Here is a 19,876-nt window from a genome sequence, read left to right as displayed (position 1 = left end):
TGGGATCATCATTAGACATCATTATGTCATCAGGCACACCTTGTTTGTATCATCTTCATGTTTTTAATTTAACTCAAATCGATTTCGTCACGATTCAAATCATACTATGTTTACTTATGTTGTTTCACAATATTTTGTTTCGACTGATGAAGCAGGTAGCGAAGGACGTAATATACGATCCCGACGACCCGATTACTCTAGCCATAGAGGCAGCCAATCAGCTCACGACACCAAATACTTCAGGACCCCGATACCGACCCCGCCGGTGTGGTCGACTATTTCCCTTACAGCGCTTATCGCTATCGACCCACTAGGGTCGATTAATTCTTTCAAATATAGTTCGCGCCCAACTGGGCACCCTCGGGCCTGTTGTCTTAAACGTTGTACTGGGTGAGAGCCTTCAGCGCTCCCCATTTTTCCAGGCAAATAGTTAAAGCCATCTGCGGCAAATCTACAATAAGTCACATCATAAAAAAAAGAAGCAGGTACATCGACCAAATTGGAGATGTCCTTAACTGCGATGTACTATAAACCGGCGTGCGTGTATGAAACGATTGATGAATGAAAGAAGGAAGGAAGAGAACTGTCTCAGAATTGAAACAAATGGAAGAGTAGTTTCCTAGGTCAAATATAAATTATGAAATTCAGGGGGGTTTCATTAATTTATCCCTGGATTTTTGTCTTTTTGAATTCCCAACATCATCATCTCCCTAGCATCATCCCGTTTTTCACACGGTACGCTTACCTAACCTGTAGATTGGACAGTTTTTTTTTCAGAAGCGACTGCCTGTCTAACCTTCCAACCCGCGAAGGGAAAACCAGCCCAATACAGGTTAGCTTACATACCTCCGAAAATACATTTCTCAGGAATGTGGGTTTCCTCATGATGCTTTCCTTCACCGCTGAGCACGTGATAATCATTTATGATCCAAAGATGAATTTGAAAACAAATTCTACAATCATTGGATTAGGCCTGTGCCTGTGAACCTGCGACCTTAAAGTGAGAGGTAAGCGTTCTGCTAACTGAGCTACCACGGCTTTCCCAACATGAGATTCTTATAAATATTTTCGTCGGTTTGTGACGTAAAACCACTCGGTAGCCATTTTGCGAATGCCTTAAAAGGCCACGGCGCAAATAGTGAACAACTATGAATAAATTAATAACAAGACTGTCCGTAGATTGCTTGGGCTGTATCAAATCATATTTAGTTAGTCACATAGCGAAGACCGTATTTTTTAACGCGACTTAGGAGTTGTCATCAGGTCCGGGTCGGATTCCCGTTGGTTACATTGTCGAAATCATTTTGTGAGACTGTCCTTTGTCAAAAAAAAAGAAATGAAATAAACTACTCTGGGCGCCATCCCAATCGCGTCAGACAGAGTACATACTGCGCGGGGCAGAAGACAAGAGGGAAACCACTGCCCTATTTTTCCCTAAAAAAGTAGCATGGAGAATGTTACACCGACAAGAGCGTGGCTCTTAAATAAATTATTAATGATGATGATATTCAGCCATTACAGTGCAGTCCAATTCGACTGAATTAAAATTAAAGACGATAAGATGTTAATTCCTCATAACCCAAAAAAAAATAAAAGAAAAGTATATAGTGTGTGTGTGTGTGTACTGTGTGTGTGTGTAGTGTATTAGTTAAATATGATCGTTGAGTTTTCCTCTAAACTCGTGAAGGTATCACGTAATCAAACATCGCGTTTACCCGAGTAATAACCGACATAATGCTAATCACATCACATTCAATAATAGATATGTCGTGATTTGCCATCTCTACGACGAATATGTGACGCACTTGTATTGTGTGAAATACATACCTACTTAATATGGTCGCCTTATAGTGAAAATGACGTAAGTGTCATTTTGAAATATCAAATTACGCACACATCACATCATTTTCTTTAATAATTTAATTAATAATAACTGTTGTGTTCGTTTTTTAAATAAATAAATAAAACTTAGATTTCTTTTAATTACCTACTTACTTTTTCAAACTAGATTGAAACTTACTGTCTATTGCGTGGTTTTTTAAAAAAGCGCTTACGTGGTTTTTCCCTTTATGATGATTCTGAGTTGATATCAAGTGGAATTTCCTGTCAGAAAATTGACGAAATTTTCTTTTTTTGACGTGACTTATTGTAGATCTGCCGCAGATGGAATTAACTACTTGGCCGGAGGATAGCAAATAATACAGCGACTTTGAGTTGACTACGTCATATTATTAATTAATTAGACACACACAATTATACGTTTCTTGCAGTCACTCGTAGTAGAAGAGAGAAAGAGTATTGCCATTTTATGCATTAAAAAGTAAAAAAATATAATTTGTTGGATGTTGCCAACAATCTAACAATATGCAATTTCAACATTAAGCAATTGCTCCCGCCATTTTAATAAATAAATTAAAATAATTTTTATTGTGATACACACGTTTACATAACACAATTATAAAATAAAGTTTTCCATCACAAAAGGTAACAAGCTCAGCATATGCCGAGATGAAATATCTCGACCCTGGTTTTCAGCCTGCACCTGTGTAGGTGATTGATTTTAACGCTAATAAAAATTTTAGTGGTTTTTTTTAATTATTTTCAGTTCCATACGTTTACGACAGTAAATTCCACAGGATATGAACTCAGGACTCATGGTCTGAATCATGCCCCTTTGTATTCGTTACGATGTCACTAACATTCTGTATAGTAAGTACAGATTATACTTACTTGTATGTTGAAGCAAGACGTGTAATTCTTATGTTGACGCGAAAAATCGTAAGAGTATGAAGAAATTAGCGAATGCGAGGTTACACTCGACGTGCACTTACTGGTAGACAGGCATTCAATATTTTCTTTTATTCACGTGACTTGTTCAGTTGTAGATCTGAACATCATATTTTGAAAACTCTTCGTCAACTCCAGCGTTATCCAGTTGTCACAGGGTCCGCTTACCTAACCTGAAGATTTTACAGGCCGGTTTTTCGGGAATCGAATTATATGATAAGTATTCAAAATTCAAAAATTTTTATTTTTCAAAATTGGCTTACAAAGTTAGCGCTTTTTGAACTTCAAAAAATTAAATTACATATTATGTAAGTAGCTGTAAAACTACTACCACATCGGAATCTGTAATGCTGAGGTAAAGACGTGGCCAGAAAATCTCCCAGCACAGGGCCCTAGTCCTACTGTTTCATGTTTCATGTTTAATAATGCTAGAAGATTAACAATTTTAAAGCACTGCTGGCACTTACAATAGGTACAACCTGTGCATTGTCGTTGTTGTCGTTAGTTTATATTATAAATAAAAAAAAAACATTTCTTTAAGAGATTAGAAACATAATCCATCCCTATAAAAAATCTCGACCAAAAGTCAAATAGTCTTTAACACGACGCAAAGGTCACAAAAGCACATTTAACACGTTACCAGACAACATACCGTCATGTTACCGCCATAATGGTAACGGACCCATATCGGACGCGCAAGTTTACATGACAGATCTAGATCTCTGCTCTGAATTTCACGGTCGCAATCAACTCACGCGCAGCTTCAACTCTATCTGTTGTTCAACTCTTCTCTCATCAATCAGTATATCCTATGTTTATTTATTTACTTATTTAGTTTCTTTTTTGTTTGAATTACGATACCTAGTAATTTGTGACAAACTATTCTTATCCCTATTATTATGTGTTAGGTAACTCTGTCCGTTTCTGTCACGCCAAAACTACTTGAGCGATTTTGATGAAATTTGGTAGAGTGATAGATTAGACTTTGGGAAAGAACATCTAGGGTTTTTTTTTATTATTTGCCGCGCGGTTGTTGTACAGACCCTGCTGTGTACGACAAACTGTTAAATAAATAAATTAAATTCTTTGTCATAAACATAAACAACCTATATACCTATACGTCCCGAAAATTTGTCCCAAGTTTCCTGCTAATATTGGTATGTGGCCCTGCCTGCCCTAGTAGGATTTCCAGGCGTGAGTTCTGTCTGTATGTCTGACAACTTACTAACCTTGTTACTAAACTTGTTTATTTAGACTTAACAATTAATGTTGTAATTAATATGATAAATTGTAGCTGTACTTACAAATTGCATGTGGAGTAAGTAACTGTAGGTTTTGAACGTGACAAAGTAAGGAAATGTTAGCTAGTTAGTAGTGGTTGAGCATTGGGCTCACGATCCGAAGGTCCCGGGTTCGAAACCAGGTGGAGACATACATACATACATAACTCGCACATTGCATTGCACGCACGCACAAACACACACACACACACATAAACACATAATTTATGTATACTAATGCATCGATATACGGGCATCTTCCGTTCTCTGCTAAAACTCTTTACATTTATAATTGTATGTGGAAGTTTGTAATGGCCTTCCAATTTATATACTTAAGTTTTATTAATACTATTAAAACGCTGTAAATTTCCCAAATAAAATAAAAAATAAAAAAAAATAAAAAACTCACGCCTACAATAAACCATTATGAAGGACGTACATTGACCAAATTGGAGATGTCCTTAGAAAAGGTTCAGTAAGATCTACTCTGAACCGGCGTGCGTGTATGAAACGATTGAGTGGAGGAAGCAAGAGAAGTTTGTCAGGATCGAAGCCAATGGAATGCCAGTCTCTGCTTACCCTGGTGGGCAATAGGCTGGTGGGGACATAATAACTAAAAGCACTTTATATTCCATAGTTTGGTTAAGAACTTTAGGACATTACAGGCTGAACATCTGATGATTTCGTGCTTCGGAATCCGTTGGTCGCGGCTTCTAGCTAAAAACTTCCTCCGACTAGCAGTGGAGTAGCGTGGTGGAGTATGCTCCATACGCCTCCGGTTGATTGAGGGGAGATATAGGCTGTTTATGTTGTTTCCGTTGCGGATATAAGCGTCCGTAGTTTAAAAATAAACAACAACAACCGTTTGTTGGATTAAAACAGACAATTCTTTGAACATAAACATTGATTAAAAAGTACGCAATTCTATTCTAGTTCGTAAACAAGTTAATAATGTCAGTCAACTGCTTCCTCTTAGAGGAAATACATACATACATACATACATAAACTCACGCCCGTAATCCCTAATGGGGTGGGCAGAGCCACAAGTAATCAAAGACAACTTGCAGCCACTGTTGATACGAAGACGAAGAAGAGGAAATACAAACAAACAAATTCCTTTTTATTTTCCGTTGACAAATAACTTTCAATATCAATACATACTTACATAGCTACATAAACTCACGCCTATATCCCACCGGGGAAAACCGGGATTTCACCGGGGATTCAATATCAATAATTATAATATAATTAGTAGGTAAGTTAATTAAAACTAACTAAAATTCGTCAATAAAAATAAATCCAGAAATAAAACAAAAAAAAACATAAAAATAAATCCATAAAAACGTAACTAAAAGAAGGAAACAAGATATCGTAGTAGTAAACAGGTACTTAGGTAAATATTTTCGACGTGACTTTTTGTAGATTTGCTACAAATGGCCTTAACTACTTATCCGAACAGGGAAAACAGTAGAGTGTGTACCTAATAAAAATCCATAATCCACAGTCGTCACCCCCAATCAATGTGACGACATTTACATTATGCTTATTCGGCGATTAGAGTAAGAATATTTTATTTACACTAATAATTGTAATACTTAATCTCCAAATAATTATTATTAACATTAATTTGTTTTAAATAACAGTTAATTTGTTACACCTTTCACTGAATATACCCAAGTAGCATCGGTCTGGAGGCTTAAAACAAAATTATCTATTGATAGTCTATTCGTGGTTTATTTCTAGACAAGGGCTTTCTACAGATGGCTTCTATAAAGTATTAGTATTCTTATAGAGTATCTTCACTAATATTTGATTATTTTTAGATAATTTGCTCTATAGAGCACTTATTTTAAGTACATTTCTAGGTATGACGATTATCTTAAGACAATATTATCTATAAGTAATGAATAAAGCCTAGAGGAACCGATTTTCTAGATATTTTATAGATAAGATGGTATATTTTAAGATATAACTTTCTACAAATATTCAATTTTAGCTAGTGGTACTCTTATCTTTGTTTTAGAGAGACACTAAAGTCTAAATAAACTACTTTTATAGATATGTTATAGTTATTCTAAAAATTTGCTAGTGAAACAGTGTTTCCAGTGTTTATTTGCCTAACAATAGCATAACTGAGTGCAATTTTACTAGATCGATTGGCTTTATGCAACGGAGACAGTAAAAAATTAAAGATCACGATCTCATTTTTTGGGGTTCCCAGCTGGTCCTGGCGTGAGCGTTCAGCCGATATATTGCCTCATACTCAAGATATAGTTCAAGAGGCGAGAGATTAAATGCTTTGGACCGACTTAGAGGTCTTAGAGGACCTTGGATGTGTTAATTTCTTAGATCGTAATGACATAACATTTTATATTATTCATGGATGTGTACAAATTGACGCAGCGCCGAGTATAAAGGTGATCTTTGTGGTGGTGCCTTTGAGATGGAGGGGGCTGGTGAAGCGATTTGCCACTTATACCTGTAAGAGGGGTATTAATCTATCCACCAATTTAAATTTAAAACTTATTTGTCAATCATAACTTTTATTCAAACAAAAATCGACTTTATTATTACTTCACTGTGATTGTTATTGGTAGTTGTAGGGTCGTATGCTGATTGACGGATTGCCATGGACAAACCACCAAACCACCACCATAGACAAAAGAAATGCACAAAAATGAAGTTTAGAAAAAGCGACCTTATTATTACTGCACTGCGGTCACAAATCATTTTAGGGTCGTGTGCTGATTGACGGAATACCACAGGGCCCCCAACTACCTGCGGTCGGCCACCGGCAAGACCGTGCCTCGAATCCCACTACCCTCCAGAGGGAGCTTCCCGGCCTGACGTCGCTTAAGGAACCAAATCGGTTCTAAGCAACACAACTGATACCCTTACATCCCCCAAAGGCACTGGTACTCCCGCGCACAGACGGAACGCAGCAAGTGGCTTGGCGCCTGGCTCCGGCGGGAGGGTGGTAGCTAACCAGGTGGCGAGGTCTACCACCAGCTAAAAGAGGTGTTATGTTTGGAATTACCCTTAGTCAACTCTTACGACATCCACGGGAAGAGGGGGGCGGCGACAATCGTATTCTTTCTCCGTCGCCGCACGGATAAAAGTGAATTCTATTTTGCAATAGCGAGTTCTATTTTGGAAAATGAATAATATCAGGAGAAAATAACGGACCTGTGTCATCGTCATTATATACCAGTAAAAAAAAGAAATATGCTAGATTTGAAAAAAACTAAAACTCTAGGAATCTCTAATATTGCAAGAAAGTCCAATAATAAAATTCACCTAAGAGGTAGAAAAACGTACAGAACGTCTATCATTAAATTTATTTATATTTAAATAAAAAAATATATTAAAATACATACATACATAAACTCACGCCCGTATTCCCTGAAGGGGTAGGCAGAACTACAAATCGAGAAACTATTTGCAGCCACTTATGATACAAAATCCTAAGGTGGATAATGATGAACACAAAAATTTGAAAAATGTTACAAATGGTAGGTTTATTTATAAAAGAGAATTCAATATCGTTTTGACGCTAATATCACAGGGTTACGCATACGCACGAAGTGTCTCCACGGGAGTTAAAAACAAAGTACATAACTATGTTTATATACAAGAGGTTATCGTCTGAGTATTTTTGGATAGATGTAATACCACTCATACATTTTATCGCCTTCTTTAAACCATACTAGACTGAATTTAACGAAAGATCTAAATGACTTAAGATTATATTTCGCATTGTTTACAAATAAAAATATTTTTCTTTCCCTCGTCAATTAATGCAATAGATTGCTTCTGCACAATTCTATCCATAATTGTTCACAACGTAAAAAATACAGTTCTCTGATGAATGTCTAGAAATACTCCGAAGAGATAAAACAGTATACAAAAATGACAGTTTATAGGCAATCTTAAATCACTCATAAACCTGTTTTTTCTTCGACTAGTAAGTTTAGTATGTAACAAGTACAAATAGTCTTGTCATTATCTAGAGCCATACTACAGACAATTCTTTAGAATGTTTGTTCTAAAGGAATCGATTTTCTAGACAATTTTAACTAGACGCCATTTTTATTGCTTGATACGTTTTTACATTATTATAACGAACTATTTATTCGTGTTTTTATGAATAAATTATGTCTAATAAATCATTCTACACGTTTTAAAATACTATATTATGAATGAAATAAATGGTTAAAGCATTTGAATCTAATTTAAAAAATATTATTTTTACAAAATATTTTTTTATTTGGTAAATTATTAATTAAATATTACATTTAAAGCGGGCGCTCTTATTTTCAGAGAGTTTTACACAAATTCCACGAGAAACTTTCATCCGCATTAGGTTTTTCATGTCTAGGTGACAGTATCAGCCCGTATAAGCGGTAAATAAATAGGAATTTAGAAATTTGTAACGCCATGTTGTAATATTAACTTTTACTCTTGTGAGATCTGCGCCATTATGAATCGTTGTCTATTTCAAATAAAAATTATCTTAAAGCTGTTAATGTTAAGAAAATTTGGTCTTAAAACTTCACATGCAAAGATTTCTGTTTAGCTCTTAACATTATCTATAGACTATCTACTAGTGCACATTGTGGTCTATAAACAGTTTAGAAAGACTCTAGAAGTACGCCTTTAGACTTTGAAAATTTTCAACTCTTAACTCTATCTATTCGTGCGTTCTTAACTCCTTCTTATGAATAGCTACAAGGTTGTGCCCACTTGGCTAGAGGCTATCTATAAGCGTTCTTGAAGATAACTTGAGGGATATTTTACTCTAGAGGTAGACAATCAAATCGCATTCTATTAGATATCTAATATCCCCTTTTTAGACTCGCCAATGCTACTTGGGTATGTACTTATATTAAAGTAATGAATGAGTTATTAGGTAACTCAATTATAAAACGCTTTACTTCGGTTAAACGTGTTTCTTATAACAGTTAGTAAGAATGATATTTTCAATATTAGAATATAATAATATTAAATGCAGAAACAAAGTCATTACTTACTTACTTACTTATAATATTTTAATAATGACACTTAAAACTAAACACGTAATTAGAGCAAAATCACAATTATCTTCTATCCGTTAACTTTACTTTCACTATTCCTTGAGTAGATTTATTTTATTTTAGTAACTTACAGCGATAAATAAAGCTTTAATAAATAACATAATTTATTTTAAAAAAGCACAGATTTAAAAGTTGCCACGTAGTATAAATATTTAAGTAAGTAAGTAAGTAAGTATTAGGTATCGTTGACAAATAAATTCACGCCCGAAACGTAATAACGGGGTTGGCAGAGCAACAAGTAATCAGAGCCAACTTTCAGCCTTATTTGATTGAAGTCCTAAAATGGATGTGACCTTTTTGATGACAAGGGGATCAGCCTATCGCCCTGACAAATTTGTCTACCATGTTAGTAAGGATAGAATCTCGCCGTCGGTGTTTACGACACACCGACATGAAGATAAGTAGGTAAGTATCTTTCTGTGTAAGTATTGGGTATCTGCATGAATTTGTTTTATCCGAGGATGAGAGAATCCCCTATTTTACTGGCTCAAAAATACCAATACCCATTTCGAAAAAAGAAGTATTTTTGAAAACCGAACGTTTACCTTAAAATTAAAAAAAATAAGAAGAAACAGGAGAGAATCCCCTATTTTATTCTCCTGGCTCAAAAATAACAATTCACATTTCAAAATGTATTTTTTTTATAAGGAACGCTGACCTCAAAGTTTTAAGAAAAAACAACGTTAGTACAAGCTGGCACAAAAGTTGGTCGCACTAGCTTGTTATGAATTATACTCGGTGCTCTCTTGTGGCAGTTGTGGCGGGTGAACCACGTGTTGTGTACTAGCGGTGGCAGAAGTGCAGTCGATAAAAATACTTATAAGACTTGAGAGCGAACTATCAAACACAAACTGAAATTTATTTATTCCAAGTTTACACTTCATAGTTATTAAAAAAAAATAAAAAATACACCTTAATATTAAATTAATAACTAAGGTCTCTATAATAGGTGAATATAATAACTAACCTATTAACTATTCTATTAACTGTTTATGGGTTTTGGATTCAACAGTCATTTTTTAAAGTACTAATAAAAGTAATACTTACGCATCTACAAAAAACACTCCTATTTCCAACTGGAGTATGCAGAGATTATCGAATTCCATTTGCAAAAAACAGCTAAGTATTTCTCAAAATAACTTCATCATCATCAGCCCATTAACGACCCCACTGCTGGGGCACGGGATTTCCCTATGGATGGATAGGGAGATCGAGCCTTAAACCATCACGCGGGCCCAGTGCGGATTGATGGTTATTAACGACTGCTAATGCAGCCGGGACCAACGGCTTAACGTGCCTTCCGAAGCACGGAGGAGCTCGAGATGAAAACTTTTTTTTTTGTGGTCACCCATCCTATGACCGGCCTTTGCGAAAGTTGATTAACTTCAACAATCGCAGACCGAGCGCGTTTACCGCTGCGCCACCGAGCTCCTCCAAAATAACTTAAAATAAGTAATAATAACATAGAACGAATTTTGCAATAAATACTATTAATGTTGCCTACACATCATTGATATATGATAAGAATGGCAAGTCCGTAGCTACTACGTGAGCCGGTGTTGGCAGGGAGCTGGTCTACTTCCTTGCCATCAGATATGTTGAAGCGTATTAAGCAATCATAAATGGTAAAATAATGTCAAATATGTCAAAAATACAAAAGCATAGAGCAACACAGACCTCCGTGGTACAAAAGGCATCAAGGAGATCATTCTTCTAATTTTTCCATTATCATCGATCGAGTGCTTTTCTATACATTTATCTGCTTTCGCGTTACGCGACTGATAATAAGCGACGAATTTTCCGTCACAAATAAAAAAACCCTAAGGCTCATAAAAGACAAACATAGCAAATCACATAGGTAGCATAAGATTTATCGCTAAATATCTTTATATCGCATGAATCATCTGTGTCGACGACTGTACTTACCGACTTACTACTGTTGCCGCTATCGAACGAAAGTGAAAATAAAACTGTTTTTTACTTTTTTATTCTGTACAAGGTGTTTACGAGTATGTCCCACATTTGAGCTTTACTTTTATTATCTGTCGTTTATATTTTTTTTATACTGAAGTAAGTACCTACCTATATTGTATCTGTGGGAATTAGTTGTAAGTACTTAAGTACCTACTTATTGGTAAAAGATTATGGTACGTATAACTACTTGTACTTTTTGACCATATTAAGGTATATATATTATGTACTTATTATAAAAAGCTTTTATTTTTATTAGCATTTTAGTGAGAGTCGTGTTGCAATAACTTTCATTTTAAAACGAATTTGGTAAATAAATAGGTACTTCTAAAAAATATTAATAAGTACATACTTCAGACTATTTAATATAATATTACTTTTTTTAATAATTAGCTCTTTTGCCCTTATATGAAATGGCAAAATAAGTAGATAATGATTACAAAGAGGATATACCTAATATTGCTTTGACGAGAGTGAATGAATTACAAAATGAATGAAGTGAATTATATAAAGTATTAAGTAATAAAGTATTTTATAACTAGTAAAAGGGCTTTTCCTTTCAAAACGAAGACTATTTAGTTTTCATATCGTAACATAACACAAACTCAGCTGGGGGGTCGCACATTCCACGATTCATGCCTGCATACCAAACAAAGGACAGTCTCAGAAAGTTATTTCGACAATCTCCCCATCGGGAATCGAACCCGGACCTCCATTTCGCGAGTACTAGACCACAGAGCTAAATTGAATCATATTTCTAAATCAATATGTGTTAGAACGATGTCCGCATGTTATGAAGCAATGGCTACTTATAGAGATTTTCCCCAGTAAATGTTTGTGCAAATGGCGCAATAGGCCTCTAAAGTGGCTCTAAATAAAATATTCTTATACTTACAAGGTGACAGCTTATTTGATTAGCGTGTGTTTTGTCCACTTCGTTTTCTTTTGGCACAGTTGAGTGGCTGTATGAAAGTGTTAGTTGTAAGTTTATGATAAAATTCAAGTAGGTAAGGGATATGTTGAGTTACCGGTTTGTTTGTCAAGCGCAGTCTCAATACTTCGATCTGAATGCTAAGGGCTTTGTCACTACTAGTCATATGCCGTTCCCGGTGTAAAAAGGCGCGAAATTTATTTAAAAATAGTTTTATTACCTAATCTTTAGGCAGATAAAATCAGAGTACAAAAAAGAACAAATTGAAAAGGATACGCAGCCAGTCACGCCGATTCCTGCAGACACACCCTAATTTTTTATACTTAGTTTTATTTTAAAATGAATGAATAATCCGGATGAATAAAATAGGCATCTCGCTTATATGCAGCCCATTTGACGTGAGCTGTCAAGTTAACTCTGTTGGGTTATTGGCCAATATAAAATTATGGAAGGGCTTTTTTAAATTTCCGTCTAAAATTAACGTGTGTTCCATAAATTTTATGCCTGTCGATTACCCGTCCGTTTCCTTTTCGGCGGATAAGAAAATGGCAGGTATGACTTGAAATAAAATTAGATGATGTGTAATTAGCACCACTGCCTGGGACGGCACATCACTGAGCACTACATCCGATTCTTATTCGACCCGACTCCGAGAAAGACGCTCCGTCATTCGTATTTTTTACAGCTTCAAGGTACCGCAAACAAATTGTGAAAGATGTTAATTTCAACTTCATAATTCTACGCGTTCGAAAGAAAACGGATCTTGACAGACAGACGGACGGATGGACAACAAAGTGATCCTATAAGGATTCCGTTTTTCGTTTGAGATTTGGAAACCTAAAAATAGTGAAGTATTTAAGTATTTTTACATATAAGTATTTATAATCAAGTCTTTATTCTTCAATGTATATTCATCATAAACGCGAATCAGAAAAAAACCAACAGACTAGAGCAAAGAACTCTTGATATTCTTTGAAGCCGTAATATGAAGGTCTTCAAAATACTGGCAACACCTAAACACAGCAAAATGATTTCGAACACGAAATGGGGCTTATTCTATAACTTGTACGAAAACTCGCTGAAATTGTTCCACTTATTTACAAAAAGTAATCCTTCGCTATTCGAATTAAAACAGTAAGAATTCAGGAAAGTTTCAAATGTATTTTTGTTTTCATTTTCTTTTCAGCCATACCTACTTTACCGAAACATAATTAATTACGTTGTAATAATCATATTCTATCTTTCGTATTGTCATTGTCTCCTCACAATCAGGTGAAATTGAGGTCAAAGTGTACAACAATTAAAAACAATTGATCGGTATTTAAAAATATTTTGACCTAGACAATTCAAACACGGCATCCACCTTTGACACACACAATTTTTCTCGCTATCGGGTAAAAGTTTAAACCTTTAGCAATCTCATAATTATACTTAGATAGGTACTTTAACATTCGTTCCACTGCACGCTTTGAAAGATATTTACGATTCTTGATTGTACGTATTGTTAGAATTAATTGTAATATCACCTGTTGTACTGGATAAGTAAAATACATGGATTTTCTATATTTTGACATGGTTTACTTATTATGTTTTAATCAAGATAAAGATATTTATTTCTGCGTATTCTACTTTGACGTCTATCTCATAAGGCATAATACATACCACAACACAATGTAGGTTCCTATTAGTTAGTCTTTGTGAGTGACACAAAACTATTATTATATTTACGCATAATTGAACTGCAATTAGTATTAATTGGTTTGTCAGGATTCGAAGCAAATGGAATTTCATAGTCTCTGCTTACCCCGGCGGGAAATAAGCCCGAGTTTATATGAAAAGCTCAACATGTGACGTCACTTGAAAAAACACGTCTTGTCGCAAATAAATCATCAATCAAAAGTCCATCTTACAGGCAGACAGACGCACATACTTACAGTAAGTCCTTTTTTGTACACTTGTCTACTATTATCCTTACAACATTCTTACACCTCTATGATGCGGCTTAAGCCAACTGGGTTTACAACCGAGGTGGCCGGGTTAGCAACTAGGGCTTACGAATGGCAAGTAGGTAAGTAAACTTCATCATCATCAGCCCATTTACTGCTGAACATAGGTCTCTCCCAAGACGCGCCACAAAACCCTATGCTCAGCTTTACGTTTCCATTTATCAGTGGTTTACCTAACAATGTAATACTTTAATGATATAAATTAAAAAAAAAAATTGCTTCTAGCCATCTTCTGCAAGTCGTCCCGCCATGTGCCAGGGGTCGGCCCACACTGCCGTTTCCCTATACCCGGTCTGCACTCCAGTACACGCTTACAACAGCGGTAAAAGTAAACTTAAGTACCTATAATGGTAAAGTTTTTCAAAAGTTTTTCAAATATCTGCTCTGTTTTTCAATTGCAAAATGTATGGTATGTAGCATAGCGCATACCTACTGCGTAGGTGTTACGATTTTGGCGTTTTCCACTTCTCTAGGTCTAGGGCCACCCACATTACAATTTACGACTCATTAACTCTACATACAAGTGTTACTTTTTTTCAATGTCACAGTTCAATTTTACTAGTAGACTCAGTATTTTGAACGACTTTATCAAGATCAGAAACAAGACAACAATCGGTAAATACGAGTATGAAATAATAATATGAATGTAGAGTTTTAGAATAGCCCCCCAATTTTTTAGTAAAGATTGAAAGTGTGGAACAAAACTAGGATTTAGTACATCGTAGCATTTTATTATTAGTAATTTTGTGAGGCAATACTGTCTACGACTTGAACTTTGTGCATGCTGGCACAAAATTCAAACAATGAACTGTTGACACATGTGATCTCATTGTTAGTGCAGTGCCAAAACGCATTGCGATTACTACACTGCAGAAAATCGGTACACTGATTAATGCATTTAGCGCGTAATGTAATACTCTACAACATTTGAATACGAATGCTGTAATGAACTCATTGTTACAAAACTCCTTGTAAAAAAGGTTAGAAAATGCTGGCCGCTTTTTAAAAAAAGAGTTTACGTTCCTGGAACATTAAAAACTCTTAAATAGTTTGACCTAATATTTTTTCTTAAAGTTCGAAACATTTATAGCCAATGGCGTAGTAGGTATTGGTGTATCTATGGAAGATTTAACATTTAGGGAAAATGAAATATTCACATTCCCCAGAGGCATAAATAAACAGACATATGGGCAGTGTTTTAAATTAAACGAATAAGTAAAATTAAAGAAGATTCCCGGCAAGTCGGATGCGTTAAATGTCAAGGTGAGCCACAAGATGGCGTTATGAAAATAAAACAAAAATGACGCGCAAAATGGGCGCGCAAAATACAGCTTTTAATTCTGATCATTGGCACTTTTATAATTCCATCCTTTAGGGGCGTGATTTTTATTTCTTATTGCAATCAATACCATATCATTAATATTAATTCCTTTTGCTTTAATAATCATAATGGGCATTCCTTAAATGCAGTTTTTTCTTTATTCCGTCTAGGGATATTTTTAAGAACTACCTACCTATCTATATCTGTATCTGTGGAATCGTTGGACTCGTTTCAATTTGAATAAATTATGATTCTTGTGTTGTTGTTACAGATAAATGTTGTTTAAATGCGGTCTGATTCTAAAATTAACTAGCTACCTACACGTAAAGTAGTACAAATGTAATAGGTAATTAACTGTGTAAGTATCTCGAATAATTGCAAGTCCGTACCTACATGTAGGAATTCATAGGCATTATGAGTATTGTTGAGTGGGTAGAGTAGATAAATCCTGAAATAAAACTTAGATTTTTTTTTATAAATGGTGTTAGTATACTCGGCGACTTCAATATTTTGAGAGTATCTTCTTAACGGCGGATTTTGGAGGTGAACCAACTAATTTTTCATTCAAATGTATAATTTTAACGTCAAATAACTGGAAATTCGAGGTTTGTAGAGTGTACGTCCAGTTTATTATCATATTCCGGAGGCCGACGGCGAGGCAGAATGTTCTTGGCCACGTGCCTTTGTAACAGATGTAAAAAATGTGAACTATGGCGGCTAAGGTATCAGCTGATTTTGGTGGGAAATGTTACTTACCTATTTTTAGCTAATAATATATTAAGCATTAAAAAGAAAAGTAGGTATTATAATTTATATAAGTAAGTAAGTACCTAAGTATTAAAGTCAGAATATAATTGTTATTGAAGAGTACTTATTTTTTTACATTTTTGTGTTACTTATAAAAGATCATAAACTGCCTATATACGTCCCACTGCTGGGCACAGGCCTCCCCTCAATCAACCGGAGGGGGTATGGAGCATACTCCACCACGCTGCTCCACTGCGGGTTGGTGGTGGACTTATAAAAGATATCCTAAAAATATTTTATTTTTAATAATAAATTTTGTTATATTTTTTTTACTTATTAAACAGCACCTAAGTGGATAGTTATTTAAAATTCTGCGCAGTTTTTTAAATACGTCACATTCGGTAATAGTTTTATTTATTCATTTACTCTACATTTAATCTGCTTTTTAGACCTACATCCCAGGCGATAATAGGATTAGAATAAGAAATCTACATCACTTCACAGACATATAGATAGGTTATATTGTATTGTTTAGTACCTACCTACATTTAATTTTGTATCTTATAAATTGTAAACATATTTTTTCTGGAAAATTCGATTCAGCTGAGTCTATGACGAGATACAGGTACCTACCTACCTTATTATAACAATCAATTTGCTATGCATAATGAGTACGTACCTAAAGGTATTTTACTCTGTCCAGTACAAACAAGATGCTTGGGGATTCAAGCGGATGCATCCACCGAATCGCTTATAAAGAAATCTGAGCGTAAAAAAGCGGTTATGAGAAAGGCGATATGTATACCGATGGTAAACAAGCTCGTATCTATTACGTATGAACGAATGTTAGAAAAAGCCGACGCGGATGCTTCGTGAAAGTGATGACCCCGCCGCAAACCGGCTCCGCTGGTGCTAAACCAAACACCAAAGTCCATGTATTGGTTGACTCTCCACTGAATTGGCTAAAATTGGAAATCAATTTTAGTGCTATGGAAGTCTAGGTAACCTAGCAAGTACAGTTCCATAGTCTCTGCTTACCCTAAGGAATATCATGAGTTCCTTTTGCCTTAATGTTCATTAAGTTTGATTTAGTAAGCTTGATCCATAGCCCCGGGAAATATGTTTTTGTGGCTTTGTGTGCAATAGTTAAGAATAATTAGGTACTGAGACACATACTAACAAAGACTAATACGACTAATATAGATTTACAAAGATTAACAAAGACTAATAAATATTTTATCTATCTATCTATCTACATAAAATCACGACCTTTTTCTTTGATGGGGTAATGGGCTAATCACCTGTGTTCATGATTCCATCTCAGGATTTCATATCAAAATTGGTGACAGATTGATAATTGGGTCGTGTATTAGGTTAAGATAAATTATGAAATTCTGATTACTAAATGAAGACAAATCTAATGAAAAACATTTTCTTTTCTATATTTAACTTATTTATGAATTTTAATCAAAGAAAACGTAACAATAAGTCCGATATTTTATCACGTTTTTCTACGACGTCACAGTGTGCTTTTTCATTCAAATTCCATAGTAATTTTGTGTTTTGACGTTTAGTAAAAAGTAACTGATTTGACTAGTTGGAAACTAGCCTATTAGGTACTTGTGGCCAGTTGTGGCATTGACCGTCCAATTAGTAAATATCAGACGTGGGTTTACATAAAACGACAATACATTCTGTAAATTTTTCTTTGACTTAGATTTTTGACCTACAATACGTAAGACGCGTCAAAAATAAAAATAAAAACTTGGCTCTACCTTATTCTCTCGTGTGGGTTGTAAGATCAATGACCGACCGCATCATACCTAGTGTCAGGGTTAACATTAGGCCCTTTATATTAACTACAGACCTACTTAGGTAACCGGGCCTGCTTAACGTGCCCTCCAAAACACGTATCATCTTACTTTCGAACAATCGAATGATCAGCCTGTCCTAACCAAATTCGGGATCACAAAGTGTTTTTGTGATTCTGTCCTCTCCGGGATTCGAACCGTCGCGTGCTGATCTATTTATGCATGGTTCTATCACATAAAGTAGATGACATTGGCACAATCACTGTTCATCATCATCAGCCCATTAACGTCCCCACTGCTAGGGCACGGGCCTTCCCTATGGATGGATAGGGAGATCGGGCCTTAAACCACCACGCGGGCCCAGTTTGGATTGATGGTTATTAACGACTGCTAATGCTGCCGGGACCAACGGCTTAACGTGCCTTCCGAAGCACGGAGGAGCTCGAGATGAAAACTTTTTTTTGTGGTCACCCATCCTATGACCGGCCTTAGCGAAAGTTGCTTAACTTCAACAATCGCAGACCGAGCGCATTTACCGCTATCACTATTATATTTGATATTTCGAAGAACTGAATACTACATAAGAACGGTAATACTCCCGCCCCGCACCAATTCGTATCGGGCCCCGACCTCACCCCCTCTGGGTCTCACTTTAGCAAGTATTACTTATTCCTTATTCTATAGCCGTAAGTTACCAAGGAATAAGTGGAGAGTGCGCTGTGTCTTACTCGCTTTTACACGGTAACATAATGAAATTGTTGTATGGAGCAGCCGTGGTGTGCTGTGTAGGGGAGGTATAGATACCTAGTTCTTGTACATTTCCATTCATATGTGAATATCTAATGGAATGCCCGTCTTATCCACAATACGGATAACCCTGGCTGACCTTTAAAAAGGTTTTCCGCATCAATTTTACATTTCTATATAAATCCTTAATATGTTATTAGCTCATAAAACTTGTTGACTTCTTCAATGTTAATTTGTTTCCGTAAATAGAAACAGGTAAATGCAATTAATTTAATGTGATATGGAAGTTAGTAAGTAACAAGGTGGTACAGTCAAGCAATATAATGTACTCACTTTAGGACTCTGTCGCACTAACATATTTGACATTTAGTGAGACTTACAGTCCAATTTGTCAAAAAAGTTAATGTGACATGGTACCAAAGTGTATACATATTAATGCTCGTGACCTGTACCTATAGGTGGTACCTGTAGGTTCCTATTTACCTATCTATTCGAAATATCTAACAAATAGGTAGGTAAGTAATTAGGTATAAAATCTCAGTTAAGACTGAAGCCCTAGGAATTGAATTTTTTACATTTTTCCGACTTTGCTAGGTATAGGCTAGTACATAAAAGTACCTATTACCACGTTTTTTTATATTAATATTTTCTATTTAATTTATTGAGACACATAACAACAACATAACATAAGCTCACGACTACATTCCAATTGGGGTAGTCACAGGTACATCCATCACAAGATGAACTAAGTACCCACACCTCACCGAGCCGTATCGCCGTCTATAATGGATGAATAATTTAATGAGAACCTATTACAATTCTCTTCATAAAACGATAGTCATAGTATGAGTATTTTACTATTTTTTTATTAATGTAACTTATAGTAAGTTTGCCTCCGGGACATATAGGAAGCGCTGAGGGATCTCAACCCGGTACAAAATCGTAATATTACTTACTGCAAATTACTAAATGTTTCATATAAAATTCCCCGTAAAAGGGATTTCTATTAGGATTAATACGTATGCTATAGGGTACGCATGGTAATGAAAGTTAAATTCCAATTGGTTTGCAATTATCCCCACCGCAAACAGTTAGGTATGCTGCTTCTATGAGCACGTAATATCTTGAACAATTTTCGATTTTTACGATAATGACAATTTTATTGCGAAAACCACCTATGAT

At 35.4% G+C, this 19,876-nt stretch overlaps 1 protein-coding gene across 1 annotated transcript in view; it reads right to left on the bottom strand.

The window, feature by feature from the left end:
- LOC126375886 (uncharacterized) overlaps positions 1–19,876 on the bottom strand; it is a 120,600-nt gene that overhangs the window by 99,745 nt on the left and 979 nt on the right. The window lies entirely within an intron of this gene.

Source organism: Pectinophora gossypiella, chromosome 20 (assembly GCF_024362695.1).
Source record: "Pectinophora gossypiella chromosome 20, ilPecGoss1.1, whole genome shotgun sequence".
Lineage (NCBI taxonomy): Eukaryota > Metazoa > Arthropoda > Insecta > Lepidoptera > Gelechiidae > Pectinophora > Pectinophora gossypiella.
The sequence above is the reverse complement of the archived record's forward strand: the minus strand, read 5'-3'. Positions and strand labels throughout refer to the sequence as shown.